This window comes from Siniperca chuatsi, linkage group LG16, assembly GCF_020085105.1.
Source record: "Siniperca chuatsi isolate FFG_IHB_CAS linkage group LG16, ASM2008510v1, whole genome shotgun sequence".
In the NCBI taxonomy this organism is placed as follows: Eukaryota; Metazoa; Chordata; class Actinopteri; order Centrarchiformes; family Sinipercidae; genus Siniperca; species Siniperca chuatsi.
In genome coordinates, this window is record NC_058057.1 from 12,403,854 (window position 1) to 12,417,758 (window position 13,905).

The window sequence follows — 13,905 nt, forward strand, 5'->3', positions numbered from 1 at the left end:
TTCAATCTTATTATGATTATTAATAGAGGAAACTGAGCAGTTAGCAGGCGCAGTGATCAGTGTGATGGCAAAGACAGCAGTGAGATGTTAGCACTAAAGGTGATGCCAGAATCCCCCCAAAAGACAAAATAATTTAAACTGAAACATAAATGCCATTAGTAATACTAATAATTGCATTAATTTTAAATCAGTAAAGTAATAACGACAACATTCCCACAGTTCTTAGCCCAAATGACATCTAAACTGAAGTGCTGACTCCCTTGTCATGCCATTAGGTTAATGAAAAACAAACATGTAGAGACACCCTCATCCCTTTCCTCTTTCTCTTTGTCTGTGTAGAGAGGGGGGGGGAATCAATAGAGACTTTGGAAGAGCTTTTGTTTAGTGCAGGCAGACAAAGCAGAATTTTTGTTTTTGGAGGCTAAAGAGTAATATCCTTAATTAGTGTGACAGTTGGAGTGGCTAGTTGGCTTCGGTGAAGATGGACACAGGCACAGATGCTGAAACATACACACACACACACACACACACACACACACACACACACACTTTTCAAGGATTGAAGTGGTTGATAAATCACATAGACAGAAGAGCATTTAGAGTACCACACAAACAGTAGGTAGCAACTCTGGCATCATGCACACAAACACACATGCTAATTACACACAGTAACTTATTCACTGGGTTTAATATAAAATAGAGCTGAAACAGTTAGTCATTTAATCGATTAGTCAATTGACAGAAACGTAATCACCAACAATATTGATAAATGTCATAAATTTGCTCTTTCCACTGTCTCAAATGTAAGGATTTGCTTCTCTGTCATATATCTTTGTAAGGGACGTAAAAAGTTGATTATTTTTATTGATCAAAGTTCCTGTATATTTATTAGTGCTCTGATTTCATCTTGTTATGACTCAATAAACACCTGCAGCCCTATTTTGTCCTACAAATGACTCAGTTTCTATGAAGCTATGCCAGCAACAATGTACAAAACAAATCACAGGTAAGTTAAGGATTCATAGACATAACCCAGTTTGGAAACCAGGCCAAGTGTGCCAGGAAGCAGAGACTGGGCTAGCCCAGCTTTGCCCTGAACTGAAAACATGTTTGGCCTTATTGGAAAACGCTGTCTGTAGCCTGCTGATGGAAAGCTGCAGAGGCTTCCAAATTTACAGCATCATAAATGGCTTAAGTGCAATCTGCTTGTGGGCGTTTTTGTACAGTAAACACACAGACGAGCCGTCATGTCCACATGCACCGGGAGCAAGTGCTGGCTGGACGTACTCCACTGACAGTGAATGGGCGATCAGCAATGTGGCCTCACTGAGCGCTCCCAGAGTAATATTATGGAAAATGGCCACATTTTCTGCTTCATAACAGTGAGCAGGAGGGAATAAAGCGCCCGGCGCCCCTTGATGCTATAAGCGCTGGGAGCACAATGCAGCTCATTTAAATAAGGTGACAAAGTTGGCTGGCATTTCATTGCCAGTTGGGACACCACAGGTTCTTTTCATGTCTCCCATTCAGCCCAGGACACACAGTTAATTTAGTCTTGGCCCGCGACCCAGACACAATAAACGCCACTGATGCTATTGTCTCCTGACTTACTGAAGGAGCTGAAACATTTTGGGGGACAGCTTGTTTTTAGACAGTCTATCTGGCTGTTTTCGTGCTGCGGTCAGTTCTCAGATACATTAAACTAACATGTGAATCACACCCTTTAAAGTTTAAATTATTTATCTACTCAAATTCATCCTTTTTTTCCTCCAAAAATTATGCAACATACACTCACTTGTATTCTTCTCTTGTACACATGTATACAAACACACATGCACTCACCACAACCACTAATGATGTGGTTGATTTCATTCAGCTCCCGTGAGGTTATTCGGAGAGAGGGAGAGGCCAACATCTACTTACCATCCTGTGAGTGAGTGTGTTAATGTGTTTGTGCAGCCTTATTGTTTCTTAGCCCACTGGGCGTCCATCTGTGGGTTTGTCTGGTGTCATTTCCACTCTACATATCCCGCTACTCCCCTCTCTCTCTCTCTCTCTCTCTCTCTCTCTCTCTCTCTCTCACACACACACACACACTAAAATACTATATACACTACACCACATGCACTACCATTACATCGTTCATGCACACATAAAAATCGGACAAAATCCAGGCTTGTGTAATGAACCACACGCATTAAACATGCAGACATGAACGAACACACACTGCTCACACACACACACACAACAAAAGCCCCTGGGTACGACAGAGGTGCCTCCTAATACGTCCTATTTATCATGCAGCAGTTGAACCCCCCTTGTTCTAACCAGCACACACACACACACACACACACACACATTTTATCCTCATAAAAGCACTGCCTGCATAGATCGGCCATTAAGATATAAGAGTGTACGAACGGAAAACCTCTGGTGGGCTGATAATTCATTTACAAACTGACTGAGGAGGGATGCTACTGTGTGTGTGTGTGTGTGTGTGAGTGGTGAATAGTAACACACAAACCGAAGAGAGGGAGGGAAGGACGGAGGCGTGGGGTGAGAGGAGGAGAGAAGAGGAAGGGCAGATAATGGAAGCAGAGACACGAAGAAAAGAGAGAGAGGCTGATAGAAATAGAAAAGAAAAAGGGGAAAAGAAAATGTTTGAGGAGAAAGGGAGAAGGAAAGACGAAAAGGGAGGAGGGAGAAAGAAGAGATGTAAAGAAAAACTGACAAGCAAAAAGCAAGACAGAGGAGAGACGTTTTTGATAAAGGGACGAAAAAAGCGAAAAGAGAGAAAGGGGGAGCCACTGGGAGGGTTGGAAGATAAAGAAGGAGGGAAAAGGCAATAAGCAGAGGAAGCCCAAGCCATTAAGGAGCTAGGAAAGGGAAAAGCAAAAGAACAAAAACGTTTGCACAAATTGTATAACTCCTGACAGCGGTTTGAAATCACTGCAGCTATACGGTTCACTGCAAATTCTTGAATGTACAACCACAGGGCATAACAAGGTTTTACCCCTAACAGCTCGAAAATCCATCATGAGGTTCTGAATCATGTATCAGAACTATAATTTGAAATTTAAAGACCCGCCACTCCTCCATCTTTGAACAAGTTCTCTAATCTGAACGATAGCTTCCATAAGTTCTTGTCCAGCTCAGTTGTCTTCTCCTCTCTTATGTGCTTTTGTCCAAATCGGTCCAGTTAAGATCAAAGCGGCAGAGCAGATAGAACATATCAAGACAAATCCGAGCATTTCACTCTTTCTGCTTTCCTCTGATAATGTAAGCATTTCTTTGGTCTGGCTGGATCAGACAAAAAAGACAATCTGACAGACAGATAGAGGAAGAGGAAGGCTTTCAAAGGCAGCAGTGGAGAGACAAACAGATGGACAAGCTTTCCATCAAAGACATTAAATTTGCTAGTGCATTGTTTGATTAATAAGGCAGAGACAGAGCATCAGAGAGAGGGTGACCAGGGGAGGGAGACAAAGAAATAGAAGAAGAGAAAGAAGGAAGGGAAGATGTAGAAAAAGGAGGACAGGTGCATTTTTTCAGATGATGTGTATTATATTCATCATAATCAGTTGGTCAATCATGGTAAATAAGTATAAAGAGCTTCTGCTACAACCTGCAATTATCACTAATGACACATTCAGCTCAGTATCAGCCCAGGGCCAACACACAGTCCAACACACACACACACACACACACACACACTGTCATACACACTCAAACACACACCCATGTTCTTGTTTGAGGCACTCTAATGATATCTGATTGATAGTCTGCAGAGAGAGAATGTCCTCCAGCCCTGTGTGTGTGTGTTTGTGTGGATCTGTGTATCCATGTTGTCTGGCTTTTGTTTTGTGTGTGTGCTTAAACTGTGTATTTGGATTTGTGTAGACTTGAATGCATGTGGATGTATTGTTGTGTGTGCACCATTCAGATGCCACTGCTATAAATAACCCTCCCTCTGTCTGTATTTTGGGATGGGGACATGCCATCAATTGTGCCTCACAATTTGAGGTTACACTCAGATCTTCTTTGACAAGCTCCAACTAATTTGACTGGGTTAATAAACCTTACCACTGAATTTGATTGGTGTTGTATTATATAGTGGACTTTAGTCTCTCATGATACAATTTAAAAATTCAACTGAAATTAAAATTCATTTGTTTTGACTTGTGTACTTATTTGATCAAAATTGAAAGTACCAAAATGAAGAAATTGAAGTTGTATTTATTTTTCTGCCGTGATAGCGACCCCTACCTTAAAGTTACACAAAAAGTGAGGCGAAATCAAATTTCAGTCCAACTTTAATTTTAAGTCGAAATCACTGTCTTTGTCACCTGATATTCAGTTCAATTATCTTTTTTAAAATGTATCCAATATCAATCAAAAGCAACTTCTGGCCAATTAAAGAAAGAAAGAAAGACAGAAAGACAGAAAATTTACAGTTACACAAACAGATTTCAAGCCAGACCTTTTGTCATTGTTGTTTCCAGGCCAAAAGAGAGAGCAGCATCCAGCTGACAGAAAACAAAAGAGCAACAGCAGAAATAGATGGAGACAGAGGGGTGGACAGTCACAGACAGAGAGGGAAGATCTGTTGAAATACCAAACTGATTAGCCGGTGTTTCTGACATTTAAATGCCACGTTTACATAAAGAAATGTTTCATAGGAATATTAATCACTCTAGTTAATTCAGAAGGAGATGTGAAATGGATCCATAGTGCTTGTGGCGGGAAAAAGGGACAAATAGAGAGGAACATTGGCAGAATGGTGTGTTATTGGTATTAATGCCAATGTCAATGTCATGTTAAATGTTATTATTATTGTTTCAAATCTTACCCTTCTTTATTGTCAGACAAAGATACAGGTATCTTGATGACCTTCAAAACCTACTGGTGTTTAATAAACCACGATAGGACCAGCAACACATAAGAAATACCATTTACTTTTCTCCAAAGTACTGTAAAGTAGTAGGAATGCAAACGTTTTCAGCATACAGTAGGTTGTTTCAGTGTAAAATGAAACCTCTGGCAACATCATCTTTTAAGTCAATGGTCCGAACACGGCACAGCCCATCGAGTTAATAGGTGAAATCATGTTGTCTACCTTGAAACATCTTCATCTTAACTGCTGGGCTGAAACAACTTCTCAACATGTGGCACCATAGTGCTCTAATACTTGTTTGAAGTGAGCAAGAACCTGAATGTATTCCAGCATTGAAGCACTTTGTCAGTGACATTCTAAGCTGAGAATAAAAACGACAAAAGGACAAGAAGAAGAGAAGCAGACGCAGTAACAGAAAAAGGTAATTCCCTCTGTGGCATTTCTGGTTAGGCAGCAGAAATAAGATTTGCGTAAGGTCGATCTGTCTGTCTTTCCAATGACGTTCCATTTAAGTATGGCGGACATCTGTGGGACCTAAATTGCAGTTAGAATTTGTTCAGGTGGGCTTATTATTGCAAATTAGGAGAGAAACTGAATGTTGCCTGTGGGCCAGCAGTTGCTCATCACAGTTCTAAGTAGCCTGTCTAGTGCTGTAGTATGGAGATGAGTGACCATAATGACAGCCTACGAGTGCTCCTCTACAGCACAGCTTTCATTAACACACTGCCATCTTAATCCATCTTGGTTGTTCCACATGACACATCACGGTACTTACAGGGTGTTGCTAACTGGCTAACACTGCTTCCATCTTCTCCTTCCATCTGTTGACAGCTATGGCAACCAGATATATAAAAACTGACATTATGACAAGCCAACAAAAGTGCAAAACAGATGAACCAAATGCGTATAATCTGGACAGGGATCTATGAGCTGTGACAAGTGTTGGGTTAGACTGATTTGTTGGATATCAGATATTTGCAACTCATGCAGTGTACTGTAATTATGACTGATGGCCGTCCTTGACAGCTACATAAAAACAGATTACAAAAACTGCAAAGGACTTCCTGCACATTTTATTAATTCTATGTATTGTTAAATTACATTTTTATACATTTGGCCTACTTACTGTAAAGGCAGTAATGTGCCCCATAACATTCAATTGATTGGATAGGTTAAGGGTACGTACCTGCCATAAGGGGCCATCTAGTGTAAAATAATTGGCGTGTTTTGTGTACATTCACACTGAGCTTCGATTAATCTGAACTATGGAGCATGTACAGTACTACTTTAGTTGGTTTGGGCAGATCAGAACAATGCCATTCGACTTTTGGTGCAGAAACCGCCTTGACCAGGTCATTGGTCTTGAACCTCTTCCAATGGACAGAAGTGCTTTTGGTTTCTGCTGTTCACACATTTTGACTGACCCATGTGTTTTGAATATCATTTTTAAACATACCATGCAACTGCTGACCTCTTGAGCTAATCAGTTCTGTTACTTTCGGTTACATCACATTGCAATATACAATGTGATGTCTCTGTCTTCTGTTTCTAGTAGCTTTTCTTTGATGTATTGAATAGATGAAGTCCAGTTCCAGTCTAAGACTATCAAGTTCAATAAAGCCTAAGTCATCCATAGAAACTTTGGTACTTTATGATGGGGGGAAATAAAATCAGTGCAATGTTGTGCAATAACATTTATTTCTTAGAGGACAGTGGGACCACTAAATAGATTAAGTGTAATGTTCTGCTGCAAGCTTAAATCACCAGTGGGTTTCTAAGGGCTCCTAAACTTTGGAACTCTCTTCCTTTCCTTTGAACTACATTTTGGGAAATATGCTTTAGTTAGGTGAAAAGATTAATACCACTCTCATATCTGTCCTTTAATAAAAGGCTACAACCTGCAGCCTGTTAGCTTAGCTTAGCACAAAGACTGGGGGAAACAGGGAGAAACAGCTAGCCTAGCGCTGTCCAACATGTTACAAAATCTGCCTACCAGCACCTCTAAAGCTCACTAAAACACATTATATCTCACTTGTTTTATTCGTACAAATAACCAAAGTGTAAAAACTACAATTCGCTGTTAAGCTAACTGGCTGTCTTGTCAAATTATTCGTTTAATAGCTCAAAACTCAAAACCCACCTGTTTAAGCTTTAGACTTTGACTTTTTATCCTGCCAAATTAAAGTTGTGGGCTAAGTTGACTGCCTGATTTTTTGGTGGGTATGGAACAGTCAAATTTATAGATTCTAACACAAATTTTAGTTCCAGCCTAGAAACATTGGTACTTTCCCAGAGTCAGTTTGAAAACACCAATATTTGTTGAACCCTGGTGTGTTTTTTCACCCTCACCTCAGCATGTAAAGCTGCAGAGCCACATGATGAAATGCTAGCACAGAACAAAAAATTAAGCCATATCCACCGACGTATCTTGATAATTTCCTTCACCTGCCTAGAAAGCCTATAAGATCAGGAAATTTGAAAGGTACACCCTGTGGCTGTGAAGGAGCTTAACACAACTTTCTGGAAAGTTCAGCTAACTCTTGCAAAGGTAACACATTAGCTGTAAGAGTCACAGGTATGTTAACCAGAGCCTATTCCCATGAAAGCACTGTTTATGACCACAGCCTTAAGTATACCAGCCTAATAGCCATCCTGTAATGTTAATTTCAATTCAGTTCAATTCAGTTATATTTATATAGCGCCAATTTACAACAGAAGTTATCTCATTGCACTTTTCCTATAAAGCAGGTCTAGACAGTACTTTATAATATTATTAGAGACCCAACAAATAATTGAAGTGGGACTCTCCGTTGGAGTTGTGTGCAGTCAATCTATAGCTGAGTGACTAGGGCATTATGGCTATTACAGATGACTGAATAGTTGTGATGACAATGGGTGGACCTGAGTGAGGAAATTGGATATTTAATGGAAAGATTTTCACCTATGATCATCGTTGTCTTTTCCATCTCCGCCCTTCCTCTATGTGTCTTTCCTTCTCCACCATTTCCTCCCACTCCTTCTCTCTCCCTTCCTTTTTTCTTTTCTCCTCTCACTTTGCTTGTCCCATCTTCCCCACTGCCTTTCCTCTCTCTCCGAGCCCTAAGTAGCCACAAATGGTCCCTAATAGCCTCCAATGGAGATGAATTGATCGTTGTGTGAACCGAATCGATAGGAGATTGCTTTTTGCTGTACACAGTGGGATACGGCGCAGGTAGGCAGCCTTAATTAAGTTAACAGTAAACCACGATTGCTTCGGAGTTTTATTAGGAGAATAAAGTTTACGATGAATACGGAGACAGGAAAAAAAAGGTTTCAGAATGAAAGCTGAGGAAAGAAAAAAATGGCATATATTTACCTCAATGTGTTTCTGATTTGTTGCTACTCAGTCGTGATGCTCCCTGTCTGACTCATAAAGTGTTTGTTGGACATTTTCTCACTTCCTCTGCCTGTTTTTCTCTCCACTCTATCTCTGCTGCTTCCCATACCTCCTCTCCTCTACCATGTCTTTCTCCAGCTTCTTCTCACTCTCCTACCCCATCTGACCTCATCTCCCTCCGTTCATCCCTCCCCCTTTTCCCTCCCTCTCTGTCGTCTATAATGGGATGAGCAGCAGAATTTGATCAGCAGTTTTTTAAAGGTCACGGAACCAAGCAAAAACTCTCAGCCAAAATGCAGAGGGAACGAGGGAGGGAAGGTTGAGACTAAACAGGGGAGGAGGCAAGCGAGGGAGAGGTAACAGGCCGGCAGAGTGGAGGATGCAGGGAAGGGAACGAAGGAGAGCTAGAAAAAGAAACGCTGCATGAAGAGAAGATGGAAGGTAGAGAAGGTAATGGAGGAAAGAGGAAAGAGATGGAGGGAAAAGAGGGAGGAGGCAGATGAGGTAATTTGTTGTTTTATGACACATCAGATCTGGTAACAGATGAATGCATATTAAATATGTAGGAGAGGAGAAGAGAGGAAAGAGAGCAGGGGGTGATGAGGAGAACAGGAAAGAAGAAAGAGGCAGGGAGGAAATGAGAAGATGGGAGGAGATTAGTAGAGAGAAGAAAGAATGGGCTGGAGAGGGAAGAAGGTAAGGATGGAGGAATTGAGGGAAAGAAGATGAGATGTTTTAATTTTTCTCACCCACTGCCTCTCTCTCATCTCTTCCTTTTTCCTCAATCTTAATCACCTCTCCATCTCTTCAGGCCCTCTTGTCAGATCTCTTGGCCTGTCTCTCTGTCCATCACCGTATTCTCTCTTCTCTTCTTCTCTTTAAGATAAAAAACACTTTTATCGCTCTGCAGTGTCTCATAATGGTCACACAGTGCAGCTGTTTCCCTGTCTGGAGCAATGAGAATTCTTTGATATCATTTTATCATTCATTATCAAGAGAGACCAAAATCTTTCCCAAACTCACTGAAGACTCTCGCTCTCTGCCTACTCCTCTGCCTCTCTCTACTGTCCCTTTCATCACCCTCAATCTATTCCCTAAGCGTTTGAGTATGAGTGTCTCTCACTGTCACTTCAGCTACATGTCTGCGTGTGCATCCGTGTGCTGGGTGTGCTGAGTGAAACACAAACACACATTTCAGAAATCGTTCGCCCACCTCTGTAAATGACCAATTTCTGTCTCTCTTCGCATTTTCAACCTTGCTTTTCATTTTCAACTTTTATGTATTTACCCAAAAAGAAACACTTCCCTGCTGACATCATGAAAGATGACAAATTTAACCACTTAAAGACATCAAATGTTTGAATTATACCAAAACTAGGGCTGAAAATTCTGAGGAAAAAATTTAATTGCAACTTTTCCTTTATCGTTAACTTTAGCTTCACAAACTGACAGGACAAGCTGCTTCACAGCCCTGAATCCTGGACCTCCTGGTTCAGGGCTTTTAAAGTGATAGGCTTAAAATGACTACGTTGTCAACATTACAGTCAACAAACTGTAAATGACAAGCTACCTGCTAGTTACCTGTCTAAAACGTGAAGCAAGACTACCACTCAGTTTGTGTTTTCGAACAGAAAACAGACTCTGGCTACTGTTTGCTTTTTCAAACATCAGAGTGAGACTATAGCATTCAGAGCACATGATAAACAGACAACAGTTGAGAGTGTCATTTTTGTTGTTTGGCCAATTCACAGAATCAACTGGGTAAATCAGGTAGCAAAAAACTGTTGCCTACTAAACCTTTCATCTCCTACCGCTTGTTAAAACACTCTTAATTATGTAAATAAAGTCGCAGCTCTTTGAATTAGAAGATTGCACTCTTTCAAATCATGATTTTTGTGTAATCGCGATTAATCGTTCAGCGCTAGCTAAAACCCATGGCATAAAGCAGATCATTGCTATTTTGTCCTTTGACAGTCGGTTTACTTTTTTAATGAAGCACAGAAATTTTTTTTCAGTGCTACAACAAAACTAAACAATTTTGGCCATATTACGGGGAGGAGACTATATACAGTGAGAATAGACAACAGGACAGTGATGGATGCACTGTAGCTCTTTAGTCAGGCTCTCAGCTAACTACTGCATTTGGGAAACTCAAGCTAACAAGAGCACGAGCATGAGTCTATGCTAACAAAACAGTAGGTGGAATAAACATTCTTGGTCCCTGAGGGATTTTGTGCTGGCAGGCTGCATATCAACTTTTTCCCATGTTTTGTGAAACACACATACACACACACACACACACACACACACACACACACACACACACACACACACACAGATACTTACCGGACTGTACAGTACATGTATTCATACTGTAGAGATATTATATATATTTATATTAGACTTGTCAGTGTTTATTTCTATAGATAGCCATATCAGCTTTATGAGAGGACTAAACTCTTCAGTCAATACTTGCAACTCCAAATAATTGTCTCTGCAGAATCAACACATGTTGAGACTAATGTGCTGTGTCTACAGGTGGATGTGCTGTATATACCTAGACAAACAAGCTGAATGTGAACATGCCCCTGGCCTTGTGCTTTAAGCAGCAGAGCTGAAATGAACATCTCGGCAGCATCAAAGTCTGTCGCAGCAGATCCCAAAGGGATGCTCCACCTGTACAGTGCCGAAGCTTTCATCAGCTGCACATATCACAGAACTGCCATATCTGCTAACATAGCTGCTGAGCTCTCCATCCAACCCCCTCCCCCCCGGTCATTGCTGTTGAAAGGCCGGGCAACTTCACACCTTATCTGAAGCTTCTGTCATTTGACACATGCAAAGGATGCTGGGATTATGGCAGAGGGGGCCCTATGCACGCTTTGTCTTTTGTCTGTCAGGAGAACTCAGTGACTTAATTACAAAGAATGATGTACTGAGGCAGCTGAAGTTAGTTGTTTTGCAGCTGAGCCATGTAATGAGAATTTCACATCAAAAGATGAGTGCGGTGCAAATGAACAGATGGTCTGGTTTTGAATATTGCTCTTTATAGGCTTCCGTATTAACTCAGGTTAGAACAATAAACACCAGCGAAAAAAGGTTATTTTTAGCTGACTGACCCTTAAGGATGTGGGATTAATAACCAAAAGAAATCAATATGGTTGTTGCCTATAGTGTAAAAACAATTTTGTATCCCTCCTATCACATTTTCTCTCTCCCACTTGTGTTTGTGTGTGATGTATTGTGTGTTTTTTGGGGAGTGTGTGTGCGTCCCAGCTGGAGTGAAGACTGTTTATATTATTGGTGATGAAAGAGGGGCCCCCAGGGGCCTCAGTAATGGGATGGGAGGCCTCTGACTTCTTATAATGGCCTCTGTGTGTGTGTGTATGTGTGTGTGTGTGTGTGTGTGTGTGTGTGTGTGTGTGTGTTTGTGAGAGAGGCACAATTGCTGCACTATATAATTGTCAATGAGAGGACACACTTTTACAGAATAAAATGAAGCTGATACACAAAAAACACAAAGACAGAGAGATGGTGCCTGTCCTGCACATAAAGGCATGGACACAAAGAAACACAATGTCTCTCTCTCTCTCTCTCTCTCTCTCTCTCTCTCTCTTTCTCTCTCTCTCTCGCTCTCTCTCTCTCACACACACACACACACTCACACATTGTGGTGCCAGCTGAGCCCAGTGTGTCCAATAACAGCAGGTGCTGTCAAGTGCAAGCACAGCAGACCTGCCCTGACATGGAAACACACACACACACACACACACACACTCACACGGGTGGATGCACATACATACATCGTCAGCACACCACACACTCATTCATACACCTTCCTCTCATATTCAGTAAATATTCTCATAGTTAAAACTAATATCGGATAAGTGTAGTTTATACAAGTTACAGTTTGTGTGTGTTTTATACAGTGTTTGTCTGTGTGTGTATAACTGCTGTTTGGCTGTGAAAGGCTGTAGTGTTGCCATATGGTCTCACATTAGGGCACTCTAAGCTCAGCCATCCAGTAGTGTGTGTGTGTGTGTGTGTTTGTGTGAAGAGAGTGAGAATAAGGGAAAATAAAGCCCTTTATTTGATATGTAGGCTGTTGGTGTGTAAACACTTCTAGTTGATAGTGTAGAACAGTAAATATCAGTCCCTTTTTGGGCTCAATTAAGCTAGTAATGGTATCCCTTGCTTTCTTTCTTTCATTCTTTTCTTAATGTACCACCTCTTTTGTCTCCTGCTACCTCTTCCTCCTCATGTCTCTCTCTCTCTGTCTCCCTGTGTGTGTGTGTGTGTGTGTTAATATATTTAGCAGTGCCGTATCGTACGCTGTGCTGACTTCATTAACTATCTCAGCATGAGGCTCCAGTGACTGAATGATAATAAAGCACACACACACACACACACACAGACCTGGGAGCCTAACAGTAATGCATAAATAACTGATTACAGTTTACTTCATTATGATGTGAGCGCTAATTGTAAATACATCCCCTTTAACCCAGCAGACCTTTTACAAGTCCATCATTAAGGAATGGAACCATTGACAATTACAAAATGACATCATAGTAGGGCTTTTCATTATTGAGTTATCTTCAAATTATTTTCTTGATTAATTGATTTATCATTTTGTCTATAAAATGTCAGAAAATAGCAAAAAAAAAGTCCATCACAATTTCTCAGAGCCCAAGGTGACGTCACCAAATAGCTTGTTTTGTCCAGCCAGCAATTGAAAATATTCCGTTAACAATCATATTAGGGGTGGGCGATATGGCCCTAAAATAATATCACGATATCAGGGTAGATCATGGTATTTCTGCGATAATAATATTCTTGACGATATGAAAAAAATCCTGAAAAATATTAATATATATATATTTGAAAGAATATATTTGAAAGAATATAGTACCCTATTTCTAGTAAATTATTTCTTATTTCACCATTTTAATTCTACTTAATCCTCCACCTTATTGTAGTGTTTACTCACAAACTAATTGAATCTGCTCACCTTGCTTTTCCCCACACACACGCGGCTTGCCCCGCCTCTTTCTGTTTCTCTTTCTCCATGTGCTTGTTGATTGTCTTCGTCAGCAGTATGTTTTATAAAGTCGCCAAAAAAACACAACTCACGTTTTGGACTTTTTCACCCACGAGTCCGTTTTCAGAGCAGCTTGGTGAGCCGCGTATGGAGAAGGCTCGTTGTTAATGACGTTGCCTATCAAAACTATTGAAACCAACGTGGTACGGAATGACATCGGCACCAACAGGTGCACTTACAAGCTTTTACTAAACAACAGCATAAATAGGAGACACTGTCTCTCTCTGTGTTTCTCTGCAGAGCATGTGCGATGGGAGGGGTAGAGCGAGGGGAGATTGTCCACTAGCTAATCGATCGTAGATGGTGCCGTTAATAGACCTGGCCGAGCAAGTAAAGTCTGTGTGTGGGAAACACACAATATCTTTTGTAACCAAACCACTTCCACTACTGAAGTAGCTCCCCTTTTTGGAACCAACTCCTCCACCGTGGAGCCGGTAGCAATGTTACTTTCGTTTTCAGCGACGCTTGATGTTGCTGCGCATACCAGTACGACGTCATTACGTCAACAAGTTGGAATGTTGCCATTATCACGAT

At 41.0% G+C, this 13,905-nt stretch overlaps 1 protein-coding gene across 1 annotated transcript in view; it reads left to right on the top strand.

Annotated features, from left to right (window-relative positions):
• The window catches only part of nkain2 (sodium/potassium transporting ATPase interacting 2), an 81,194-nt gene that overhangs the window by 24,694 nt on the left and 42,595 nt on the right, over positions 1–13,905 (top strand). The window lies entirely within an intron of this gene.